This window comes from Suricata suricatta, chromosome 7 (assembly GCF_006229205.1).
Source record: "Suricata suricatta isolate VVHF042 chromosome 7, meerkat_22Aug2017_6uvM2_HiC, whole genome shotgun sequence".
Lineage (NCBI taxonomy): Eukaryota > Metazoa > Chordata > Mammalia > Carnivora > Herpestidae > Suricata > Suricata suricatta.
Window position 1 is genome coordinate 17,126,677 of NC_043706.1, and position 13,696 is coordinate 17,140,372.

The 13,696-nt window shown below is 43.7% G+C and overlaps 1 protein-coding gene across 2 annotated transcripts in view; it reads left to right on the top strand.

Moving 5' to 3' along the window:
- Positions 1-2,168: 2,168 nt before the first annotated feature.
- NEDD9 (neural precursor cell expressed, developmentally down-regulated 9) overlaps positions 2,169-13,696 on the top strand; it is a 170,745-nt gene continuing 159,217 nt past the window's right edge. Inside the window, exon 1 of one of the 2 annotated variants that reach the window (XM_029943727.1) lies at positions 2,169-2,376. The gene's annotated coding sequence lies outside the window, so the exon portion shown is untranslated. The remainder of the gene's footprint in view (positions 2,377-13,696) is intronic. The other variant, XM_029943729.1, reaches the window with a different exon arrangement.

Consider the following 13,696-nt stretch of genomic DNA (forward strand, 5'->3'; position numbering starts at 1 on the left):
TTTATCAGAGCCATCTGGGGCTTGTCAAAATCTTGACAAGTGGCATAGTCTGCCACTAATCAAAAAAGAAGAAAACAAACCAAAAAAAGAAAAAGGAAAACATCTGAGACCATAAGTAGGAAAACAGGCATAGCAAACCTTCATCTTTCCAAGTGGGAAAAAAATATTTCACTTGTTTTTCTAAAACAAGTGTGATCTGTGTTTGGAAAAAGGCTGACCTCCTTAGTTCGCCTTGACAGACACGCCCTCTCTCCATTCTGAGGCCTCATCCAGGGCGGGCAGGCACCTCCAAGTGGGAGAGGAAGCCATGGGGATATAGATGACAGAACAGTTAAGGATAATCAAGTTGCCCAACTCAAGTGCTTGATGTAAATGAAGGCCAAGCTTAGCCTTCATTCATGAGAATTTACCTAGAGTGTCACTGACTTAAGGAGGGAACTCGGTAGTATTCATCTTTGAGGTATTATGGATAACCGGAAGTTATTTTTTCCAAAATCAACACATTTAAATTTATACTGCTTAAATATCTAATGATACAAGAAAATAGCACATGATATGGGAAATGCATAGAGGGACATTTTGAAAAAATACATAGTCTGAACTTTGGCCCTGCTCGATTTGTTAGATATGCTTCTCTAGAAAATAAAAACTTGGGAATAGGATAATTCTATCTCAAATCTGGAATAGTTCCTGATATATAGCATGCACGCAAGAGTGGTGTTTTAAGGAAAGAAGAGAGAAAGAAAAAATAGATGATATTTTTAGCATGAATGTATAGACGCAATATTTATATGAGGATTACCATGGATGTCCTTGTCATCAATTTATTTAGAAGTCCTAATTACACAAGGCATTGAGCAGAATGTTTTGTTTCTTTATTTAATATGGCATCTGGTGCGGCACCTGGGTGGATGAGTCGGTTAAGCGTCAGACTTTGGCTCAGGTCATGATCTCATGGTTTTTAAGTTCAAGCCCTGCAACAGGCTCTGTGCTGACAGCTTAGAGCCTGGAGCCTGCTTTGGATTCTGTGTCTCCCCCTCTCTTTACCCCTCTCCCATGCATGGTCTGTCTGTCTCTCTCTCAATAATAAATAAGCAATAAAAAATTAAATATGGCATCTGCTTATGAGTAAAGTATTTCCTTAATATGATTCAGGCTGGTTCAACACTTAAATGACATGGATCTGAAGCCATCTTTCTCTCTCCTCAACCCTCTCTGTCCCCCAGTCCTTTCCTAGGCAACAAGAAGGGATGGGAAGTGGGAAGAGAAGGAAAAAAGCAAAGGACTGAGTTATAATAATATAACTTGCACTAGTGATAATACCAAACACTTATATCCTGCTTATTATTGACTTGTGCCAACCACTCTTTGAGGGCTTTACGTATAGTTGCTAAGTTAACTCCCACAATAATCCTATGAGTTTCCCATTTTACAGTTGAGGAAGCTGAGACACAGAAAGATCAAACGTGCTTAAAAGGCAACCACCAGGTAGTTAGCTTCAGACCAGACCACTTATCTCAAAAGCACAGATAGAAGACAAAGTTTCAAGGATTGAAGGGGGAGGGAGGGGGGGAAGGGAGGTGATGGTAATGGAGGAGGCACTTGTGGGGAAGAGCACTGGGTGTTATATGGAAACCAACTTGACAATAAACTATTAAAAATAATAATAATAAAAATTAAAAAAAAAAAACAAAGGCTCGGGACTCAGGAACTTCCAAAGCCCTTCCCACATTCTCAGTCTAGGCATCCGTTCCACACTGTGAATAGGAATTCTCCACCTGGGTGCCTCGTGCCTAGCAGGATGACTATCACAGTGCACAAACTTAAATACTCGTCAAACAAAAACGGGTTTCGTATCAATTTACAGTGGAATTTTTGAGAGTGTATCAAGCCCATAAAAATCACAAAATCCTAATTTGGTTGACCTTAACACAGCCTAATGTTTGCCTCCAAGCAGCCTGGAAAAAAGCTCATGCCACTCTGCAGAATGTCATTGCAATGATAATTTAAAGATCACCTCTGTTTCTCAAAAAAGCAAGCAGTATAGATAAGAGCTACATTTCTCACCTGCCCCTGAACTACATATAGTCCCCCAAAGAAAAAAAAAAAGGCACAGAGAGGAAATGGACTGAGACAACATCACTTGCAGCAACCGGAAGGAAAAACACACATACATCCCCTGCTCACAGTCTGTGTGGGGGGTGGCTCGCGAGGGAAATGCTTGCAGCTGCCTTTAGAAGCAAATCTGGTGGCGGTGGCAAGACAGAAGCCAAATGATGAGGCAGGACTGAACCGCCACCTCCCACCTGCCTGGCCGGGGAGAGGGGGAGAACCCCAGGGACACAAGCTGATCCAGCAGCAGTGGTTCTGCCCCGGGTAAGTTCTCAGACACTTGTTGTGGCCCGGCAGAGGGGTGGGACTCACTCAGACTCTGACTTCCTGAATTGCTATCAGACAATCTGTTAGTGTTCCCCACGGTTGACACCCCTTAACTGAAACTGAGAGGGACTCCACATGTCCCAACGGAGGAGAGTGACTCCAGGATTCTTTTAAGCTGACCTGTAGGCACTGGCTTTAATGGGACCTAAAGCCTACATGATTCTTTTTTTTAAGTCATCTTGGGTAGGTGCTTCCTGGTGTATCAGCTGAATGGCTCCTCCCCCTTGTTACCCTCCTCAGAGAGCTTACCTGTAATGACCTTGAGCTTTGGCTTCTCCTAAATTACTTCAATATTTCAAAGTGTGGGCTGGGTCACTTGCACATTATGGTGGATTAGAGTCATTCACGTCATTTTTGGTCCCTCTGGGAATCACCCCAGAGGGGGAGGAAACGATGATTGATGATTAGACTCAGTGTGTCCAGCTCTGCAGACAACTGGCCATTAGCATCATCTCTAAGGAGTGGGGGACAAATTATACTGTGTTCTACCTGTTCACACTGGGCCACTCAACATCTCCATCCTTTCTTTTTTCTCTATTTACTAATTCACTTGACTCATTCATTCATTCGTTAACCTTTCTTCCACAAAGGCATTGAGGCAGCCTTTTCATCTTGCTGAAATCATTTCAAAATGAAGAACACATACAACTTTCAAGGGAATGCCATTCAAAAAGGGCTGAGTGTTGTTCAAAGCTGTGTGGACATTGGCGAGCTGGCTTGCTTCCCTCTGTGCCCATGATGAGAGCTGAGGGCGGATGCCCTGGTCTTCTGGACCCGTGCTTGAGAAGCTCCTCCCCCCCACCCAGAAAACTGGTTCCCACCCAGCAGGGGGTGTGAAGAGCAGCTGCCCATGACAGGACCCTGGGAACCAGTCAAGGGATTTTTCTCCTTGTTTCTATTTCCTTTCAGTTTGAGCATAAAGTCCTTCCAATTTGCAAGGACTTGCCTGTCTTAGGACGAGAAGTGGAAAGCGAAGGATGGGAAATCAGCTTTGAGTTGGAGCTCCCCCCTCACTCATTAATTAGTCAATTCATGTGGCAGCTACTTTTAAGTCAAAACTTACATAAGATGGAGCAAAATTGACATTGCCCTGCTTCCAAAAAGTTTACAGGGCAGGGGAGAAGCAGATGTTAATTACTAATCACACAAATGTGATAAGGATCAGAACATACTGTGGAAGCTGATCTCCTCTGGGAGGCAAGGAGGTTTCTAGAGGGAAAGTGAGACTAGAACTGAAAAAAGGGGTAGGAGTTCACAAGGCTATGCTCCAGGCAGAGAGAACAGTGCATACCATTTCCTGAGGTAGGAGACCACAGAATCAAGCGGAGGCAAGTGGGTAGTAGGGCAAAATGAGCCCAAAGTGTAGCTTCAAAGATGCTGCCTATTCTAAAAGCCTTGGAGGAGGTAGAGGGGTTCTCCACGGCTTTTAGAATAGGTGTGGAGGGGCGCCTGGGTGGCTCAGTCGGTTAAGCATCCAACTTTGGCTCAGGTCATGATCTCAGGATTCGTAGGTTTGAGCCCTGTGTCGGGCTCTGTGCTGACAGCTCAGAGCCTGGAAACTGTCTTTGGATTCTGTGTCTCCATCTTTCTATGACCCTCCCCTGCTCAGGCTCTCTCTCTCAAAAATAAATAAAACATAAAAAAAATTTAGAATAGGTGTGGAGAATGAATGGAAAGAACTACACGTAGAGACAAGGAGACCAATCAGCAGGTGGATGGAGTCAGCAGCCAAGGATGTCTATGTGAGTATGGACAAGAGTGGTAGCAGCAGAGACAGAATTACACAAATTTAGAAGTCAGCTAGAAAGGAGAATCAACAACACTTTGTGGTGGACAGAAAAGGACAGCGAGGGGGAAAGTGTACAAGATGACCCCCAGGTTCCTGGTTTGCCCATTCAAATGGATCTTGAGGCTGCTTGCCGATCACAGAGACTAGGGAAGCTGGTGAGGTCCAGACTTGGGTTAGTTCAGTTCTAGAATTGATCCAAATGCAGATGTCAGCCAGGCATTTGACACTGACTGATCTCTAGAGCTCAGAGGAGAGGTCTGGGGACCCTTGGCATAGACTTGGTAATTGCAACCATGGCTCTGGCTGATACCTACTTGAAGGAAAGTATCAAATGAGAAAGGAAGAGGGTGGCTTAGAATCAAATCTCAAAAAATTCTAATATTTATTTTACTTTAATGTTTATTTTTGTGAGAGAGAGGAGCATGAGTGGGGAAGGGGCAGAGAGAAAGAAAGGAGAGAGAGAGAGAGGGAGACAGAATCCAAAGCAGGCTCCAGGCTCTGAGTTGTCAACCCAGAGCCAGATGTGGGGCTCAAACTCATGAACCGTGAGATCACAACCTGAGCCGAAGTCAGATGTTTAACCAACTTAGCCACCCAGGAGCTCCAAGGCATTCTAACATTTAAATAGAGGTAGAGCATGGGACACCTGAGTGGCTCAGTCAGTTAAGCATCAGATTTCGGCTCAGGTGATGATCTCATGGTTTGTGAGTTTGAGCCCCGTATCAGGCTATGGGCTAACAGCTCAGAGCCTGGAGCCTGCTTTGGATCCTGTGACTCCCTCTCTCTCTCTCTGCCCCTCTCCTCCTAGCGCTCTGTTCCCCTCTGTCTCTCAATAAATAAATAAATGCTTAAAAAATGTTTTTAAAGAAAGAAAGAAACAGACGTAGAGAATAAGGAGCCTTCTAAGAAGACTAGCTTGGTTTCTTGAAAAGTGAAATGCAAAATTACTAAATGACTCAGCAATTCTACTCCTAGTTAAACATTCAACTGAAGACAGGGACTCAAATAAGTACATGTGTACACACTTTCTCAGCAGCACTATTCACAACAGCCTGAGAGGCGAAGCAGCTTAAATGTCCATCAGCAGGTGAGTGGAGAGCCAAATTGTGGTATGTCCATACAACGGAATATTATTCAACCACCAAAACCAAAATGAACTACTAATACATGCTCCAGCAGGGATAAGTGTCAAAGACACTGTGCAAAGTAAAAGCCAGGCACAAGAAGGACATGATTCCATTTATACGAAATATCCAGAATGGATAAATCAATAGAGACAGAATGCAGGTTGGTGGCTACCAAGGGGCTGGGAAGGGGAAACTGAGCAGCAAGGGCTTAATGAATAGGAGACTTCCTTTTGGGGTGAAAAACGTGTTTTGGAACCAGATAGAGGTGGTTTGGCACAGTATTTTGAATATATTGAATGTCACTGAAATGTCCTCTTGAAAACGTCTAATTTATGTTATGTGAATTTCACTTTGATGTTCAAAAAGAGGACTAGGAAGGTGTAACTAGAGGTGTAGAACACAGGCTGCCTGACTTTGGGCAAATGATGCCCAAAATGATAGAGCCTCTTTCTCTGTATGTAAATGAGGGGAAAGAGTCGTTTTGGAATGCTGTGGGATGGCTCAAACACGACAAGGTTTTTAAGTTTCTAGCAGAGGAAGGGCGTAGTGAAAACAGTTTCCTACCTCCATCCTTTGGGCCTCGTTGGGACTGAACTAACTTCTAACAGCCTGAGTCTCAGGACCTGAGAGCTTTCTCCAAGCCAAGGAGGGCCACTGTATTTGCTTAAAGGCAAATGAAAATGCCCAGAAACTAACTCTCCAGGGGGCTATAAACATCCCAGGTCCCTCAGGCCTGAGTAGAACAATCTAAGATGCCTCTTTTACCTACAGCTTCCACGTGAACTTAAGTTCAGTTACCACAGTGGTAGCCGGCTTGATAATGGGCTTCTTACATGCCCTTCCCTTCTCACTACTCCTCTGTGGCTCTCTGCTCCCCAGCAAAGTGTCCTGGGATCATTGGTTAAACTGCATGCACTTGAGGGCACCTGGGTGGTTCAGTCCATTAAGCATCCAACTCGGTTTTGACTCAGGTCATGATCTCATGGTTTTGAGAGTTTGAACCCAGTGTCAGGCTCTGCACTGACAGCAGGAAGCCTGCTTGGGATTCTCTCTCTCCTTCTCTTTCCTTCCATCCCCAAATTTCACTGGCTCTCTCTCTCTCTCTCGGGATAAATAAATAAACTTTGAAAGTAAATAAATAAACAAACCAACAAAGTACATGCACTTGAATCTGAGTCAGGGTCGGCTTCTGGGGAAATTCAAGCAAAGACCATCTGCTACACAGCCCGGTGGATACTCTGGTCATGTCATCCGCTGTCCCCATTTACTTAGGCATCTGCATTTCCATATCACTCATATCTATTCAGGGCCATTTGGAGGAGATCTTCCTCAGTCCCTTTTGAGATTTTGCTTAGAGAAAGAACCCAGGTACACAGGGAGAGCTCCTTTTTTTTTTCTTTTTGTTAAAGAGTTTATTTTTAGGGCTCCTGGGTGACTCAGTCAGTTGAATGTCTGACTTTGGCTCAAGTCATGATCTCACAGTTCGTAAGTTTGAGTCCTGTGCTGACAGCTTGGAACCTGGAGCCTGCTTCGGATTCTGTGTCTCCCTTGATCTCTGCCCCTCCCCTGCCTGCACTCTGTCTCTCTCTCTCAAAAATAAACAAACATTTAAAAAATAATGAAAATAGTTTATTTTTAAGTAATCCCTACATCCAACATGGGGCTCGAACTCACAACCCTGAGATCAAGAGTCACATGCTCTTCCAACTGAGCCAGCCAGGCACCCCGGGGAAAGCTCCTTTAGACTTGATGTGTCCTGTACATAACTGTACCACATGCATTTTCCTTCTGCTTATCTGTCTCTTGGCAACTCCTTTGATCAAAGTTTCCAAACTGCGGGGCCCCATAGGATAATTTTACATGGTACACGATCCACAGATAAGGCATAAAAATCCCACTGAGTCATTAGACGCTGTCACAGAAAACTTTTCCATTTTCACTCTTTGGATTGCTTGATTGGGGCCTGATCTTAACATTCTCTAACCATTGGCCATTTACCTTTTTAACAAGGAGTAACTGGGCCTTGGGTTATGAGCCATCAGCAGGCACTGGTAGCTAGCTAAAATTTACCAGCATAGGTTTGTTTTTCTGCATCTATTTTTCATGATGACCTCCTATTAACCGTAGGGGCACTGGCAACTTAGCTGCAGGAGTGGTATACACTTTCTTTTAATATAAGTAAATATCTCTCAGTTAAAAAAAAGTGAGTCGACTGAAAGAAAAAAATCCTGTTACTAATTGTGCTGGGAGCACAGCTGAAATGGCAGACACAGGAGGGGGCTGTTGAGAGAAGACTGGCAGAACTTCTTTAGAGCAGGAGCTCCTCAAGGCCACGGCCGCATCTTCTCCCACCCAGCTAGCTGCGTGCTGCTGCCGGGCCACGAACGACAGGGTGGGGTCTCCAAGCCACCCTTTGCTGGAGACTTTTTTGATTATTCAAATAACTAACGTCACTGCGCCCACAATAGCGCCCAAGTATCCAGGCGGTGATGACAGACTACTTGAAACTGACATCCCTGCAGGCTCCATTATATGATGGTTCTGCCCTAAGGAAGCACCTTGGGGGGTCAGAAGTAAGTCAGCAATGGTGAACAAGTGAACATTAGTTTTCATCTTCATTTCTGACTGGACGCTTTGGTTAATGGAGGCCTATAACCTTAGTTTTTATAAGCAGCTGTTATTCCCCAAGCCCCTCCCTTTGTTCTGAGGAAGACAATAAATGAGGATTAATAATCTGCACAAATTCTCCTTTAGAAAAATTGTTAAGTATTGCAAAACATTTCATACTACCAAGAAGTATTTCTTATGCATGCATACATTCTTAATAATAATAGAAATAAAACACATGCATGTTGGGGCACCTGGGTGGCTCAGTCAGTTAAGCGTTTGACTTCGGCTCAGGTCATGATCTCGTGGTTTGTGAGTTTGAGTCCCGTATCAGGCTCTGTGCTGACAGCTCAGTGCCGGAAGCCTGCTTCAGATTCTGTGTGTCTCTCCCTCTTGGCCTCTCTCCTACTCACACTCTGTCTGTTTCTCTCTCAAAAATAAATAAACATTAAAAAATAATGCATGTTTCCCTGCTTCCTGCCTTACCAACCCTTGAGTCCTGATTCATGCCCCTAATCAACTGTATCAGTTTCTATACACGCCCCCAACAAAGGGAACTGCTGTCTTAAATTTTGTGTTAATCACGTTTCCTTACTTTTTAGATATGCCTCATTTCTATATATACACGTATCCAATATGTGTATTGTAATTTATGCCTATATTTATATAAAAATTAATTCATGTGTAATTTAGATGTACTGTCTATGCTGTTTATTTTTGCCTGTTTGGGAACTGTAAGCAAATATAATTATGCCACCCTTGATCTTAGCCAAAAGTCCAAGAAGCAGTGCAAATATAATTATGTAATATATTCTTCCATAACTGGCTCTTTGGCTCAACATTGTTCTGAATGTTATTCACATCAACGCAAATAGGTGTTGAGTTATTTTGATGATGTATAGCATTCTATCAAGTGACCACATGACTGTCTATTTATCGTTTCTCTCCATTGACAGTGCTAGGTCATTGCCACAGATGAAGGCTCAGACTTTCAGGAAGGCACAATGCTCCTCAAATGTCTCCCTCTCTCATGCACTAAATACTACCAGCAGAGGTGTGAAGCTTTGCTTCAGGTTAGAAACAGGCTTTCACTAAAGGTAAGAGGTAAACGGACTAGGGAACTGAGAGCCAGAAGGAAAAAGACATCAAAGGAGAGGAGGGGCCTTAAGGGGGAAGGAAGAAAGAGACAAAAAAGACCCCCAGAGAGCAAACATACTCCCAGGGGTGAATTGTGCTTCCTCCAGGCACATTAAGAAAGGCTTTCACTCTCAATGTCCACTTCCCCTGCCACACAAACCTTCGGTGGATGGGTCTACGTGAATATGGACTCTTTCCCTCCACTGCCAATCACCTTGCCGCGTCCCCCAGGAGAACCACATTTCACGCCATGTTCCCCTAGAGGCTTCCCACTGATGTATTTTTAGATTCATCTGCTCCTTAGCCTTATGGGGGACCAATTAGCTGCCACACATCAAATGGTACAGTGTCCGTGAACCTTTTGTAACCTTTCGGCTAGTTTCCATGACGGAAATTCCCCACCCACAGCTTCACTCTAAAGAGTGGAAATATTTAGAGGAAGTGATACTATTAATGGCTCAGCACCACCATGGGAAGTGCTTTCCCCTAAAGTCACAGTAGTAAGTGGATGCCTCCCATAACACCATCACAACATGGCTTTAGCTAGTACAAGGTTCTCTTAGCACCTGTTTCTCTAGAGAGATGATGTACAGGTCCTTTGCATCACAAGAGAAATGAAACTTTGAGGAGGTAATGCTCTCTGGCCTCCACCAGAGTGGAGAAATTAAGGTCAAAAGCTGTCGGACGTGGGGAGGAGCCTGGGTAGCTTAGTTGGTTGAGTGTCCAACTCCTGATTTTGGCTCAGGTCATGATCCCAGGATCCTAGGATTGTGGGATTGAGGCCCATGTTGGGCTCTGCACTGAGCATGGAGCCTGTTTAAGATTCTCTTTCTCTCCCTCTGCCCCTCTCTCCCACTTGTGCACTCTATCTCTCTTTCTAAAATAAAAAAAAAAAATTTTAATAAAAAAGCAAGCTCTCTGGGTTGTGTCACTAGTCTGGCTTTGGGGGCTGCGGGGCCTTTGTGGGTGAGAATCATTCTTGGTAAATAACATGTGTTGAATGATTCACTGAGAGAGTAAATGAGTAAGGCATACTGAAATAGGCAGGGTTCTTTAGACAAATAGAGCCAATAGTATATGAGTGTATGTATAATGCTACAGAGAACTTTCTTTTAAGGAATTGGCTTATGCTTCTGTGGAAGCAGGCAAGTTCCTCGGAGACCCAAGGACGAGCTGAAGTTGCAGCTGAGGGCAAAGGCAGAGTCTGCTGGCAGAATTCTTGCTCAGGGGAAATCAGTTCTTTTTCTCTTAAGGCTTTCAACTGATGAGACGAGGCTCACCCACATTAGAGAGGGTTATCTGTTTTACTCAGAGTCAACTAATTTAAATGTTCATCTTACCTAACAAGTAACTTCTAAAATCATGTTTGATCAATATCCAGGTCTCTCGGCTTGGTCAAGTGGACACATAAAATTAATAATCACAGATACCATATCTCATCTCAGAAAATAAGTTAGTAGTTATTTGCTCAACATTAGGGAAGGGCTCCCTGTGGGTGGACACTGTGCTAGGTGCTGAGGACTCAACAGTGAAGCTAGGTAGACAATATCCCCATCTTTAAGGAATTCATATGGAGGAGATGCCCAGTAATTAAAATCACTTGTAATATTTATGCCTACATGAAGCACTGCAAGTGAGTCAATCAAATCCAATTTTCTTGATAATATGGTATTGGGATATAATCAGGTTGTGTCTTCATGGACTTCATGGTTGAGGAGGGTCCTCGGGTATAAATTTTGACCATAAATGCATTTCAACTGTTATACACAACATTTTATCCACAATATAGCTTTCAAAAGTACATATAATTCAGTTATAACTGACAGCAAGATTAAAAAATTGCATACAGTTGCATTTAAAATAAAGCAGCCAGGGGCACCTGGGTGGCTCAGTCGGTTGAGTGTCCGACTTCGGCCCAGGTCATGATCTCACAGTTTGTGATTTCAAGCACCATGTCGGGCTCTGTGCTGACAGCTCAGAGCCTGGAGCCTGTCTTCAGATTCTGTGTCTCCCTCTCTGACCTTCCCCTGTGCACGTGCTCTCTCTCTCTCTCTCTCTCAAAAATAAATAAAACATTTTAAAAATTTAAAAAAATGAAGTGGCCAAAGTATTTTGCACATAGTTATTATTTTTTCATATTTCTCTATTTTTATGGCTAGATGGATAAAAGAACCACTTAATAAAGATGTTAAGATTTAAGAAGCATTGATTTGGTAAGGCTTAGTTAGGACTCTTTAAGGTGTTAATTTCTTTGGTTGCTTTAAGTTATTTACTTTATTGGCCTTTGTTTTCATTGTGCTTTTGGTATTTTGTCTGAAGCAAGGGCAGACATTAGGAATAAAGGGATTAGTTCATATTATTTAGAACTGAGAACCCATTTTTTAATTTAAAAATTGTTTAATGCTTGTTTACTTATTTATTTAGAGAGAGAACGCTCACACAAGTGTGGAAGAGACAGAGAAAGAGAGGAAGAGAGAGAATCCTAAGCAGGCTGCATGTTGTCCCCATAGAACCTGATGCAGGGCTCAGTCCCACAGACCATGAGATCATGGCCGGAGCTCATATCAAGAGTCAGATGCTTAACCTCTGAGCCCCGCAGGCACCCTAATAATCCATTTTTTAAAGGTAATGAGGTTATCTGTGCCTGCTTGCTAGCTGCTGTAATTGGCCCTGGATACTGAGGGTCACATGCATGACTTATGCTCTAAGAGCACTGGAGTTTTCCTAGGACATTCAAGGGCCACAAGCTAGGGCTTATCATCCTATCAAAGTGTCCTTGTGCCCTTTCCAGCCCTTACCAAAACCTTCGATCGGCACACTTCAGAGAGTGGAATTTTACTGAAGAAAGCATTATGACCGTTTGTCACTGGGCATCTCCACCCCTCTCAGGAAGCCTACGCTTAAGTTGAGAAGAAAACATACATTTGTTTGCAAAGCAAAAATCACATTTAAAAAAAACCACTAAATGGCCTCCTTGGTGTTCCCCTAAAAGGCCAATTATGTACCCAAATAAGGACTTCTGGACTGAAAGGACCTTCCAAGTCTTCCGTGAGAGGGTCCTCCCGTCCCTCAGCAATCAGGTCCCACACATCACGTCATCACACCAGCCCTCCCTTACCATGTTCGATACAACAGCCACCTCCTTGCCTCCAACCCTCCTGCCGTTCCCTGCACATACCGCCACCTGGCGTGGTAAATACCTGTGTATTCGCTTATTTTTTGTCTACTCCCCTGGACTTAGTTTTGTTCATTGCTGGATGTCTGACATTGGTAGGGTGCGTAGTATCAGTTGGATGGATAAACAAAGGAGTGAGTGAATGACCAGGTGAGTGTTAGAGGCCAGTGCCATCGTGCAGGAGAAGAGCTCTTTAAGTCAGGAAGCCTGCTCAGGAGAGCTGGGGCTCCGATGGCTGGCATCGCAGAGTGGGAAAGATCTAGAAAAGCATGAGGAGATCGTGAGAGGGGAAGGGGGGTGGTCTGAGCAGAGGAGCAAGGTGGCTGGGCCCTGGTGCGCTTCTGGGGGACCTGAAAGCTGCTCTCTCTACTTGCGTGCAGGTAGTGGGAAGGCAGAGGCAGGCCTCCCCACCTCGCACACCACAAGAAAGGGGCAGGCCTGGTTGTCCCTTATGAAGGGCCAGGAGCCCACCTCCTTGGACTGAGCATGCTGTAGGCAGAGACAGACTTTTCCCCAGGAAAGCAAATTTGGATCCACTCCAGTATTTGAATAACAGCCTGATTGAAAAACAGACTTGAACTCAATATAGCAGAGCAAAGAATATTTTTGGCATGAGCAGTTTTCAGAGAAAATGTGGCTCGCTGCTTGCTTCAGCCATAGGAAACTTCAGGAAATCTTTCGTGTGATGCCTTGCTCCAAGCAGGCCCGTGATTGGCCCTCCTGGGTCCCTGCCAGCATGATTTAATAGCGAAATGTCTATTTCACAGTTAAACAAAGTGTTGCATAGAGACAAGGGTTTTACATACCTGCAGCAGCAATGTTCCTTCAATACCCATTTAGAGAACTGTTGGCCTCATCTAGGTCTTATTTTCTCTCTGCTGAATAATTTATTTCTTAATAGTATGAAAGAGCTACTTGACCCAACACTCTATTTGACTTTAACCTTCTATGTGTTTCTTTCATTTTGCATTTCATAAATGCAGTTGTGCCTGATACTGAAAATGCGAACACTGTCCAAACAATCCATCAGGATTGTGTGCTCATTTGTTTATTTTTAAAAAATTTTGAGCTTATTTATTTTGAGAGGTGGGGAAAGGGGAGAGAAGAAGAGGGAGAGAGAGAATCCCAAGCAGGCTCCCCACTGTTGGCAAGGAGACCGACATGGGACTCAAACTCACAAACCGTGAGATCATGACCTAAGTCGAAATCAAGAGTCAGATGTTTTACTGACTGAATCACCTAGGCACCCCTATGCTACTGTTAAAAAAGAATAAAGGTGATCTATACCACAAAGATATGAAACGATGTGATCTAAATCCAAAGCAATAGATATGATAGGACATAGAGGATTAGCCTATTTTTAATAAAATGAGGATTATTGTTTATCTTCTTGTAAACAACAATAACAACAACAACAAAAAG